The following is a 12,606-nucleotide window of genomic DNA, read 5'->3' on the forward strand; positions in this document are numbered from 1 at the left end:
GTAAGCTTGGCAGCAGTGTGGGTACCATAGCAGCCCAGAGCAGGGACCATAAACACGGCCTGGGAAGCCTAGAAGACTTCTCAGAGGAAGGGACCTCCTCTGAGCCTTGAGGAAGAGGTGAGGGTGTCCGTGGGGCATGAGAACTTTGGAACTGGGTGCAGAGTGCCCGAGATGGTGAAGGAGCATCTGGTGAGCTTGGGGTACAGGTTCAAATGCCTTATGAAGGAGCCTGGCTGCTTTCTCTACAGTCAATGAGAAGCACTGAAGGAGATAAGCCCAGAAGTGCTTCAGTGCAGGAGTGATAGGATCAGATGGCCTTTGAGGAAGAGCAATCTGGCCACAACACAGGGTAGACTAGATGTCCCAACACTGGGTGCTGAGAAGCCATCTAGGAAGTTGTTGCAGCTGATGCTGGACAGCAAGAATGGTGGCCTGGGTGCAGTCAGCAGCAGCAGGGGTGGAGTGAAACCTATGGAGTCCAGGTGCACAGAGGTGGGGAACACAGAATTTAGAGGTTAACAGAGGGAAGGGAGGGGGTGAGGGAGGAAGAGGAGTTGAGGGTGACTCCCAGGTTTCTGGCTTGGGAAATGGTGGTTGGTGAATTCCAGAAGCAGAGCTGGTCTAGGGTCCAAACAATCTGTCCTAGATGTGTGAAATTTGAGGCGTCCAGAGATCCTTCTCTGCTGATCTCCCAGGGGCAGCTGAATATTGAAATCGGGAACCCAGGGCAGAGAGGAGGCTGAGTATTGTGAAGCCACAGGGGTGAGCTGGGTGTGTGCTTTGGGAAAAGGTGAAGAACGGAGTCCTGGGGATGGGGGAGAAAGAGGGAACTGTGCAGAGAGAGGACCGAGAAGGTGAATGGAAAATTACAGCAAGAACTGAAGAAATCTCTCAAGATGAGTGTGGTCTGTAGAACGAGCAGAAGTAAAAATACAGGGAGGTTGTAAAGCAGTGTCATTCACCTACTTCAATCTTATTTTCCTAATCTTGGTCTCCTGAAGTGTAATCTGAATTGTTGTGGGGTGCTTATGTGGCAGGGGCTGAAAAGGAAAGCTTAGAGTCCTGAGAAATAAAGGATTGGCCCAGGGCTCCATATGGTAGAAGCATAACCAAGAAAACAAGTCATCTGACATGGTGGTTCTCAAACTTTCTGGTTTCAGGAACCCTTTACCACTTCCTCTTAAAGGAACCCAATGAGCTTTTATTTACGTGAGTTTTATCTATCCATTATTTTACCATGTTAAAACAAAATGGAATTTTAAAAATATTCAACTCACTTAAAATAACAGTAATAAACACCTTACACAGTAACAGAAATATCACACTTTTTATGAAAAGTAACTATTTTCCAACACAAGGAAAATTTAGTGAAAAGAGTGACACTGATTTGGTTTTTGCTGCTCTCTTTAATATCTGGCTTCATAGATGATCACTGGATTCCTCAATCTGCTTCTGCATTCAATCTGCTGTGATATCACGCATCACATAGCCCCCTGCACACATGAGAAAATAAGAAGGAGAAAGGTAATTATTATTATTATTATTATTATGAAAATAGTTTTGACCTTGTAGACACCAAAGATAGTCTCTGGGAGGGGCAAGCAGTTAATATACTTGACTGCTGACCAAAAGGTTGGATGTTCAAGTCCATCCAGAGTGCCTCAGAAGAAAGGCCTGGCAATCTACTTCCAAAAATTCAGCTATTGAAACCCTGTGGAGCACAGTTCTCCTCTGACACACGTGAGGTGGCCAGGAGGCGGCATTGACTTGACAGCAACTGGTTGGTTTTAAATTCCAAAGGGTCTCAAGGAACCCATGCACACACACACACCATGGGTCCCCGGATCATTCTTTGAGACCTGAGCTCTGGTAGCGTAGTGCCTAAGGCTCTTGCCTGCTAACCAGAAAGCTAGTGGTTCAAACCCACCAGCCACTCCTCGGAAGGAAGGTTGGGTGATCTACTTCCATAGTGATACTGTCTTGGAAACCCAAGGAGGGGTCACTATGAATTGGGTCTGACTCGAGGCACACCACAAACAACAACAACAAACAACAACAACATATTTTCTAAGCAATGATGGACTTTATACAGGTTTCTATAGTAGAAAATGTCAGGACACCTAGATTCTAGTCCTGTCTGTTAATGATCTAATTAGTTCTCTTGAGGAAGTCGTTGGGGTTCTGGTCTTTCTTATTCTCCACTATGCCCTCAGGGTCTAGTACAGCATTCTAATTAGAATAGAGATGAACAAATAGCTAGGATCGTACAGCTGGCAAGTGGTAGAGTCTACCAATAACCAATATGGTAACCTGTAGATGTCACTGACTTTTTTCATTAGCTTCATTTTTACCAGAGCAGAAAGAACTTACCAAGGTCCCATTTACTGTAGGACAGTGTTTGAGAGCTAGAATTTTAGGTCAACCCTTTGGTTCAAATCCCAATTCTACAACTTATTAGCTGTATGATCTTAGGCTAGTTAATTAATTTATCTGATTCTTCATCTGTAAGATAAAATAGTAAAAATAGCTACTTCACTGAGTTGTCAGGAGGATTCAATGAGATATTCTGTGTTAAATGCTTAAAATGATGCCAGATAAGTGGTCAGCACCATCAAAGTGTGTGCTGCTATTACTAATTTGAAGGTTTGTTGATGATGTGCTAGGCCCATGTGCCAAGCTAAGCACTTTATAATATGACCCTGCTCAAAATATCACTTTGACTCAAAAACTTGTTCTTAAAAAACAAAACAACAACAACAACAAACCTGTATTATATAAGCAATACACTCAACTGAAGAAATTAAAATTTAAACAGAGGTTCTCTGTTCACTGCTTGGTTACTTTCCCCCTGATTCCAACTTATAGGGGAACTTATTTGGTGGAGGCACACCTGGCTTGGCAGTGGAGGTGACCCTATGGTTTTCCCTCCCACTCATAGCCCAGATGGATAAAGGCTCCTTTGAGTATGTCTGGGTGCTAGATAAGCTGAAGGCAGAGCAGGAGAGTGGCATCACCGTCGACATCTGTGGAAGTTCGAGACCAGCAAATGCTATGTCACCATCACTGATACTCCAGGTCACCCTGTCTTCATCAAGAACATGATCACAGGTACTACCAGGGTGGCCTTGACCTGACTAGTGAGTAAGCAATGGGTATCCCAGGCCAAGTCTGAGCTGGGCCTTCCTCCTGCCTGGGGCCAGGCAGACTGAGTTGTCCTGACAGGCAAGTGGTGTAGGTAAGTTTGAAGCTGGCATCTCCAAGAATGGGCAGACCCATGAACACACACTGCTGGTCTGTACCCTGGGCATGAAGCAGCTCATCATGGTGGTCAACAAGAAGGTCATCACAGAGCCACCTTACAGTAGTATGTGCTTTGAGGCGACCACCAAAAGGCAAAGGCCTACATCAAGGAGATTGGTTACAGCTCTGAGGTTGTGGTCTTTTTGTCCATGTTGGGTTGGCATGGGGATAGCATGCTGGCAGCCAGCAGCAGGGTGAGGGCTGATGGGTCAGGGCCAATGAAATGAGACTTTCTTACTCAAATCTTTGTACTTTTACTATAATACAATAGCCAGGATTTCAAGGGTGCTTATGTGAATGACCTACAAGCACTATGAATGACCTCCATCTCTATGTGATACAATCCCCATTTTACAGATGAACAAACAGAGATTGTGTTGTACTCAAGAGTACACCACTACTTAAAGCTAAGACTAAGGTGTGCCTAACCCAAGCCATGGTATTTTCAATCACCTCATATACATGTGAAAGCTGGACAGTGAATGAGGAAGACTGAGGATGCCTTTAAATTGTGGTGCTGATGAAGAATATTGAAAATACCTTGGATTGCCAGAAGAATGAACAAATCTCTCCTGGAAGAAGTGCAGCTGGAATGTTCCTGTGAGAATGGCCAGAGGTTGTCTCACCTACTTGGTCATGTGGTCAGAAAGGACCATTCCCAGGAGAAGGATATCATGCTTAGTAAAGTGGAGGGTCAGCGAAAAAGGGGAAGGCCCTCAACGAGATGGACTGACACAGTGGCTGCAACGATGGACTCAAGCACAGCAAGGATTGTGAGGATGGTGCAGGACTGGAAGTGTTTCATGCTGTTATGCACAGGGTCACGGTCAGTCTGAATAGACTCAGCGACACCTAACAACAATAACGAGAAGCATAGAGCTGTACTGTCCAATATGGTAGTCATAAGCTACATGTAGCCATTATTTATTTATTAAGTAAAAGGAAAAGAAATGTATTGAGAAATTGACATTGTTCAGATTAGGAAGATGTCCAAATTCAGAGTGAAGATGGCCACTCTGTCAGATAATAAGGAAAAGCACATTTTTGTACAGTTAGAGCAGGAATGGGAAAGTTACAACATCATGTGGCTATTTTAATTTAAAATAATTAAAAATAAATTTTAAAATTCAGTTCCTCAGTCACATCAGCCACTCAAGTACCCAGCAGCCACTTTTGGCTAGTGGCTACTATAGAAGCCAGTTAAAGAATATTTCCATCCTTATGAAAGTCTTAGTGGTGCAGTGCAAAGAACTGCTTAATAAGGCCCTTCTAGCCATTGTCCTGCATTTTGTGATATACCATAAATACTAGTCTCTATGCCTGTTTAGGGTGGAATGTGTCTTGAATTCAGCCTTGCTGGAGGGTATGACTCAAGTCACACCCTTAGTTTCCCTGAGGGTATATAAGTGAATGTTCTGGGCAAGTTCTCTCTCTTACTCTGGTTCTGCGTTTGTTTCATCATCATCTCACCCCTGGACTTGAGACAGCAGCCAGTCATCTGACCCACCAATTTGGGTTCACCATCCCCTGCAACCATGCCAGTGGGGAGAATCCTCCAGACCTACCCACAGACTTGGGATTTACCAGCTTTCCAGCCTCCAGCACCACGTGAACCATTTCCTTGGGAGTCTGTGAGTTCTGTGAGATGTTATAGCAAAATAGGGAACCCTAAGACAGGAGGGAGAGTATTGAGGGGAGGAGGAGGAGTCGATGTCAGAGATGATGGAGTGGCACACCAGTCTGGGAAAGCTGGACCTTTGGGACATCTTTAATTTCTGCCTCACAGAGATCAGCTTTGCGCTGATCCTTCTAAAAGAAATTATTCAAGCAATTGGGTAGCACTAATAGGTGCCAGAATTCTGGTGCATGTAAGCTATATCACCTCTTAAGATGTGTTGGGCAGTGTGGGGGCAATATTAATATGTCAAAGGTAGATGGCGTAGTGCCTAAGGCATTTGACAGCTAACCAGAAGGCTGGTGGTTCAAACCCACCAGCCACTCCTCGGAAGGAAGGTTGGGCAATCTATTTCTGTAGTGATACCACCTCAGAAACCCAAGGAGGGGTCACTATAAGTTGGATCTGACTCCACGGCAGTGAGTTTGGTTTTGGTCAAGATAGAATCCCTGTGCTCATGAACCCCACAATCTAGAAGGGTTCAAAATTCCTAGATGATTGTCTCACTACCAAGGAAGTCTAGTTCTGGGCCAGACTTTTGTTCAAGCCCAGCTCCATCCTTTGCCCATAGTAAAGGAGTAAGTGAGGCATTAATGCTCTGGACCTCAGGACTCACTTCATGGTGTTATGAGAATTAAATGAGAGAATCTGCATGGACATTTGTTTATGCATATGGTTGGTGCTCAAATGCTAATTGCTATCACTTACTACATTTACCTGAAGCCTACTATGCTGCAGTGAATTGCTTGATAAGGCCTGTCTAGCCATGGTCTTTGTGATTCTCACCATAGTCTCCCACTGGGTGAGACAATGCAGATGTGAGCTGCTTGTGGCTCACTAAAGGGATTGGATAGTTTGTTAATAATGTGCTTGGTGCCCTTTGTGGGGGTGGGATTACGCAAATGAGGTGTATGGAACCCTAACATGGGGATTGGTCAGTTGTGCCATTTCACTAGGCTTAAAATGAACCATTCCAGAAGTGGGAATGGGGAGGGACAAGAATCTCACTACCATCAGAAGCCAAGAGCCAGAGCCATGAGTGAAGCATATCCTGTGGACCTGAGATTCCTGTGCTGAACCTCCTTAGTCAAGGAGACAGAGAGCTGTGATACTAGAGACAGTGAGAAGCAGCAGAAAAAATGGCAGCACCAGAGGCAACAGAACCAAGACTGGCAGGAGACTGAGTGGTGGGCTTCCTGGCCCAAGGAGTAAGAAAGCTGAGTGCCTTTGAGCAGGAGCCTTGCTGGTGGAGTTGAGTGCCTCTAGACATTTATTGGCAGAGCTAAAAGAGCTTCCTAACTCTTGCCCTAGCAGAGCATAAACTAGGCTAAGGGGCCAAGGGCCAGAGAGAGCAATGCCTTCAGGCATGGCTGAGGGGAGCTGTTTTGATCAAAGAACTGTATCTGAGAGCGCCTGATCCTGAATTGTAAACTGCTACTTCCCAAATAAACCCCATAACTGTGAGTATTATCTGAGAGTTCTGTATGAGCCTTGCAATGAATTATCACACCCAGCAGAGAAGTTGAGTGTGCCATGGGAGGGACGGTTGGTGTCAGAATTGGTTTAGAAAAAAAAGAAAAGAAAAAAAGGCTGGAAGGTGATGGCATGTCTAATCTCCATCTCACAGACATCAGCCTTGGGCCATTGACATTGATCTTGATCCTCCTCCCCACCTGGTGAAGTGAGAGGAGGTCAGATGCAGCCCCCATGCCATTTTCACCCCTACTTCTGTAGTGATACTGCCTCGGAAACTCAAGGAGGGGTCGCTACACATCAGATCCGACTCCACAGCAGTGAGTTTGTTTTTTTGTTTTTTTTTTTTGTTTTTTTCTTAACTGACTTGAGAATTCTTAGCCCTTTTTTCCAAAGTACATAGCTATCTTTTTCTGGTGACAAAAGTCTACCTCATCTACCATGAGATACGAAGCATAAACCATAATCTCATGACTTAGGGTTAACCTAGTTTTTGGCAAGGTCTTTACCAGGCATTCACAGCTGGACTCACATTATACACACTATTTTACAACACTTTTGTTTTCTTCATTTTCCTTGCCACTTCAACATGTTGAATAGTCAATAGATGTGCTGCATTGCATCTCATGGAGGACAGTCATTTGTTGTTGTTATGTGCCGTTGAATCAGACCCAACTCATAGTGACTCCTCCTTGGGTTTCCAAGGCAGTATCACTAGAGAAGTAGATTGCCCCATCTTCCTTCTTAGGAGTGGCTGGTGGGTTTGAACTGCCAGCCTTCTGGTTAGCAGTCAAGTGCCTCAGGCACTATGCTACCAGAGCTTCCAGTCATTTGTTTAGCCACTATTAAAGGAAAATGGTGGTTAATGACTTGAGCTATGATTATGTGCCAGACACCTGACCAAGCACTTTCTGTATATAGAACCCCATGATGAAGACATTTGATCTCCACTTAAGAAAATTGGGGTACAGTACAGTTAAGCAATAGTATATCATTTTTACTTTTTTAAAAAGTTGTACAAGCATCCTGACAGATAAATCTTTGCATGTACCCTCAATTGTCTAATTAAAATAAATTCCTAATGAAACAAAGGGTAGGCACAGTTTTGAGGGCATCTGACATTGCCCATGAGAAAGATTACAACAACCACCTGCAGTGTGTTCATTTATCTAGCTGGTATTTGAGAGTTCACATGCTGGGCACTGTCCTTGGTGCTGAGGGCACAACAATGAATGAGTTGCAACTCTGCTCACTGCACTTACAGTCTTGTGTGGAAGGGATACTGTGGCAGATGGTGGGCAGATGGTGACTAGTGTTGAGAAAAAACATCTAAAGATGGATGAAGGAACATAGCATGGAAGAGCTACTTTATATTGGGGGCCCAAAGGGGGATCTTCTAAGATGACATTAGAGCAAAACCCTGAAGCATTATTGCCTATTTCTCCACACACTATTATACAATTCAGCTAGTGAGATAAGGAGAGTTTGTTGTTCATGTTGTTTTGAGCATTTATTTACCAGTTGCCATTGAGTTGACTCTGACTCATGGAGACCCCTTGGGTGTCAGAGTAGAACTGTGCTCCATAGGGTTTTCAATGGCTGACTTTTCAGAAGCAGATCACAAGGCCTTTCTTCTGAGGTGCCTCTGGGTGGACTGGCACCTCCACCTTTTGGTTACCAGTCATGGCAGTTAAGGTTGTATGTCAACTTGGCTGGGCTGTGGTTTTGAGCGGCAGGGAAGCTAGATGTAGTTATGCCTCATGATAAGATTGTAATCACCTCCATGGTGGAATCTACTGTGAGCAGCTAAGTAGCTGCTTTCAGGGTGTAGCCTGCTTCCAGCATATAAGGAGACCTGAGAAAGGTCTCTAGCTTTTGGCACATCTGGATCCTGCATTTGACTGAGTCTTCATCTCAGTGGTCTACCCAGTTGCCTGCTGATCATGGGACTGTTCTTGGACTTGACCTAGTGGCCTGCCATGTTGTCTGCTTATCTTGAGACTGTGCCATTTTACCTGTTTGTGAGCCTGAGCAGCCAGCAGCTGTGTCAGTCAGAAAAAACCTCCACCTCTAGTGGGCCTGGAACAGGAGGCAGAGCTGAAGCCCAGTGCTGAGGGGCCTTTACCCAGCTTTGAGAGCTGGCACTTTGAACCAGACTTTTAGCCTCCTAATGGTAAGAGAATCTCTCTTTGTTAAAGCCATCCATTTGTGGTATACTTGTTATAGCAGCCCTAGAGAACCAAAACACCAGCCAAGTGTGAAACTGTTTTCACTACCTGGGGACTCCTGGGCTAGCTGCCCCCACTTCTCAGGCAGGCGTATAGAGACCCAAAGAGGTAACCTGCCATATGCCACATCTGAGAACAGCCTTTCGATCCTGAAGTAAATTCTTTATGATATCTCTACTGAGGAAAGTCTTAGTCTTTAGAAAGTATGAGTATTGGAGCATTTAAGTCTGGTTTTCATTCTTACTCCCGATGCTTATTTAGCTTGCTACAACTCCAACAAATTCCATCCCTTCTTTGGGTCTCAGTTTCCCCTTCTGTGAAATGAGTGGATAGAATAGGATCTTCCTGAAATACACTGGCTCAACTCAGGGGCAGTGCTGTGACCTTTGGAATAACTGCTTCCATGTTGTGGACACTCAGTAGATGCCAAGCATTGTGCTTGGTGGCTTGTGTGTGTGGTCTTTTTGTCCCGACAATGATCTGTGAAGTAGGTGGTGATACCCTGTGTCACAGATGAGGAAGCTGAGACTGAGGATGCATGAAGAAAGTGGCTGAGGTCTCGCGTGAAGTACAGGCTGGTGCCGGGAACACAGCTAAGCTCTCTCTCAGCTGAGGGAGCTGCACATTCATTTGATGGCTTTTCCAGATGCCCTGGTTCAAAGGCTGGAAGATCACAGGAGGAAGGGAATGTGACAGGCATGACACTCCTGGATGTACTGGACTCCATCATTCCTCTGAAAGGCCCTTGAGGCTGCCCCTGCAGGACATGTACAAGATTGAGGATGAGTGCACGCTATGTTGGGTTGCCTGGGTCTGAGGATGCATTAGGGTCTGGCTGCTGATGCCTAGGGGCTCTGTCCCTCCAGGCATTGGCACTGTGCCTGTGGGCCAGGCAGAAACAGGCTTCCTCAAGCCAGGCATGGTGGTGAACTTTGTCCCCTACAACATCACCAGGGAGGTCAAATCTGTGGAAATGTATCATGAGACCTTGGCCAAGGCCCTGCCCAGCCACAATGTGGGCTTCAATGTGAAGAATGTGCCGGTGAGAGACATCGGGTGGGGCAATGTCACAGGGAACAGAAAGAATGCCCTGCCCTTGGAGGTGGGGAGCTTCATCTCCCCAGTGAGAAGGCCCACTTAGGGGCTTCCTTTTGAGGTGATCACACTGTCCTGGGAGCAGGATGCATCACCAGGTCATTCAGAAAGCGGTCACTGAGTATGTGCTCCATGCCGGACTCTCACAGCAGCATAGATGGAGTCAGACTGCCTGGATTAGAATTCTGAATCTGCCACTCTTTGCTGTGTGACCTGGAACATGACAGTGAACTTCTCTGATTCTGTTAGGTCCTGCAATGAGGTCTTGATGCCTTAAAGCAGTGGTTCTCAAACCAGATGGAAGTATTTCAAAATCACAGATTCGTTCCTAGGACTCTTTTGGGTGGTTCTGAATCAGTAGGTGTGGTAGTTAAGGTTGTTGTCAACTTGGCTGGGCCTGGTTGAGTGGCTGGGCAGCTGGTTGCAGTTATTCTTTATGATGAGACTGGCAATCAACTCCATGGTGGAATCTGCCATGAGCAGCTTAGTAGCTGCTTTAGGGATGTGGTCTGCTTCCTGTATATAAGGAGAAGTTTTGGGCTTGGTCTCTAGCTTATGGCACGCTTGAACTCTGCATGTAGCTGAGTCGTTCAGCAGCCTGCCATGCTCTGCTGACCTTGGGACTTTCAATGGACTTGGATTAATGGCCTGCCGTGTGGTTTGGTAACATCAGGGCTGTGCCTTTTTGCTTGTTAACCTTGGGCTTGTCAGTCTCAGCAGCCAGCAGCTGTCTGAGTGAAGAAAAGCCTCTGGCTTCAGTGGGCTGGAAGCAGGAGGCAGAGCTGAAGCCCAAGGTTGAGGGGCTTTCACCCAGCCCCTACAGCCTGGCACTTTGAACTTGGACTTAAAGCCTCCAAACTGTAAGAGAATAAACTCCTGTTTGTTCAAGCCATTCCATTTGTGGTATATTCCTGTCACAGTGGCACTAGGTAACCAGAACATTAGGTTTGGGTGGCAGAGTCTCTGGGTGATCCAAACAGTTAAGCTCCTCAACTACTAATGAAAAGGTTGGCAGTTCAAACCCACCCAGAGGTGCCTTGGAAGAAAGGCCTGGCAATCTGCTGCCAAAAGGTCACAGCCTTGAAAACCTATGGGGCAGTTCTACTCTGCAATACATTATTCATATTAACTGTTTTACCGTCCATGGTCACATTCAAAGCAGTGCAATCAGCCCCTACCTCTAAGTGGGCACCACTATCTGTTTCCTACCCAGGTCAAATCCAGTGCACAAGAGATCTGGTTGCTATGCAATGTGCACCCTGCCCTTGATCCCATGGGCCATGATTGAGATGTTTCTAACAGGTCTGAAGTTCTGATTTTAACAATGTCCCCAGGTGACTGCAATCACATAAAATTTTGTGAAGCAATAGTTTAGAGAAGGTGAATACAGCAGAGATTAGTAGGGACTTTTTTTCTTCTTGCTCTTAGTGATTCTGTCACTATGAGTCAGAATCAACTCAACAGCAACTGGTTGGTTGCTTAGGTATAGGTGGGACCTGGGATCTGTCTGTTTGAAGCTTTCAGGTGGTTCCTTGGCCCACTGAGTTAAAGACCTTTCTTAATGCAATGTCTGGTACATGGTTAATACCCAGTGGAGGCTGGCTCTAAGTAGTTTTGGGATCATTAAATGAGGTGGTGACTTGTAGAACAGTTGACCTAGGGCCACCTAACAAATTAAGTAGCTGTTTGTTATGATTAGAATTCATTTATCTAAATGGGGGAGGGAGGACACATAATAACAACTATGTGTGTAAGTTTTGAAATCCATGGACGGTAAAACAGTTAATATGTTTGGCTGCTAACAAAACACTAGACGTTCAAGTCCACCTCGAGGTGCTTCAGAAGAAAGACCTGATGATCCACTTCCATAATGATCAGCTTTGAAAACCCAGTGGAGACTTACTCTACTCTGACACACATGGGGCCATCATGAGTTGGAGTCAACTCAACAGTAACTGGTGGTGGGGCTGCGGGTTCTAGTATCACTCATCCCTCGTATCACTCATCCCTCACTCTGCCACTTTCTAACTGTGAAACCTCAAGTTACTCAGTCTTCTTGCCCCTCATTATGCCTGTTTGGAGAAAAAAAAAAAAGGGAGACAACCATACCCGTGTGTGCCTCAGGGAGCTCTGGTAACTAGACTGCTAATCAGACGGCTGGCGGTTCAAACCCACCAGCCACTCCTCGGAAGGAGAGTTGGGCAATCTATTTCCTAGAGATACCACCTCAGAAATCCAAGGAGGGGTCACTATGAGTCGAATCAACTCCATGGCAGTGAGTTTGGTTTTTTGAGTTTGGTTTATAGAGTTACTGTGAAAATGAACTTGGAATACATGAGAGACTTGCTTAGCATGGAACTTGGTACACTCCTCCATAAACACTCAAATATTCACTTTAATTTGTGTCCAAGGTGCCTGGCCCCTTAGCTAGTTATGGCCACTTCCTTTGGAGGTTGCTGCTCTTATGTCCTCTCCTGTGACCTTTTCCACCCCATCTTGTACTCCAGGTGATCATTCTCAACCACCCCAGCTACTCCTCGGTTCTGGACTGCCCTACATCTCACAGTGCCTGCAAGTTTGCTGAGCTGAGAGAAAACTGGCCAGCACTCAGGCAAGAAACTTGAAGACAACCCCAAAACCCTGACGTCTGAGGACTCAGCCATCATCCAAAGGACCCTGTGCAAGCCCATGTGTGTGGAGAGCGTCTCAGAGTGCCCACTCTTTGGTAAGGCTCAACAGCATCTGGCCACCCGGGACTGCTCTTTCCTCCTGGTGAATCTAGGGATCCAGGTGACCAATGTGTCGCAGGAGCAGAGGCTGATCGCAAGTACCTGA

General features: G+C 45.8%; 1 pseudogene; it reads left to right on the top strand.

Moving 5' to 3' along the window:
- LOC103192813 overlaps positions 1–12,606 on the top strand; it is a 14,061-nt pseudogene extending 1,455 nt beyond the window's left edge.

Source organism: Orycteropus afer, unplaced genomic scaffold (genome assembly GCF_000298275.1).
Source record: "Orycteropus afer afer isolate SDZICR_OR568_19922 unplaced genomic scaffold, OryAfe1.0 scaffold00031, whole genome shotgun sequence".
Lineage (NCBI taxonomy): Eukaryota > Metazoa > Chordata > Mammalia > Tubulidentata > Orycteropodidae > Orycteropus > Orycteropus afer.